Below are 603 nucleotides of genomic sequence, written 5' to 3' on the forward strand. Positions count from 1 at the left end.
CGCTTAAGGAAGATTAAGGAAAACAGTCTGACACCGTGGTATAATGAGCACACTCGCACCCTAAAGAGAGCAGCACGGAGGTATTTCGTATTGTTTGGCGGGAAAGTACCCTATCCTACAGAAAAGCATTAAAAACTGATAGATCTGATTAATTTTCATCTCTTTTAGAAGAAAACAAACATAACCCCAGGTATTTATTCAATACGTGCTTTCACACCTGTAGATTGATTGCTTTGTTTCGGAAAACAGGGATTAAAATTATTACAATGTTGCGTTTTATTCTTGGTGCGGTTCGCTTTCACATGGCAAAGTTTCTAAAATTCAAAATTCAAAATTTGTTAATACAAGACACGCGCGAGTAAACGGTTGTCTCATTGGTCAAAGTTCCACGGTTTATTTTCCGGGATTCCACTTAGCTGTCATGGCTGTCATCCGTCAGGATGCATAGCGCCCAAACTCTGGAATAATCTACCTAACATTGTTCGATAGGCAGAGACACTCTGTCAGTTAAATCTGCAGTCACCCGGATCCAGTACGTATTCAGCCCAGATGGTGGATCAGCACCTAGAGGGGACCTCTACAGCCCTGAAAGTCAGCAGAGAC

Source organism: Sinocyclocheilus anshuiensis, unplaced genomic scaffold (assembly GCF_001515605.1).
Source record: "Sinocyclocheilus anshuiensis isolate Anshui unplaced genomic scaffold, SAMN03320099.WGS_v1.1 scaffold445, whole genome shotgun sequence".
Classification (NCBI taxonomy): domain Eukaryota; kingdom Metazoa; phylum Chordata; class Actinopteri; order Cypriniformes; family Cyprinidae; genus Sinocyclocheilus; species Sinocyclocheilus anshuiensis.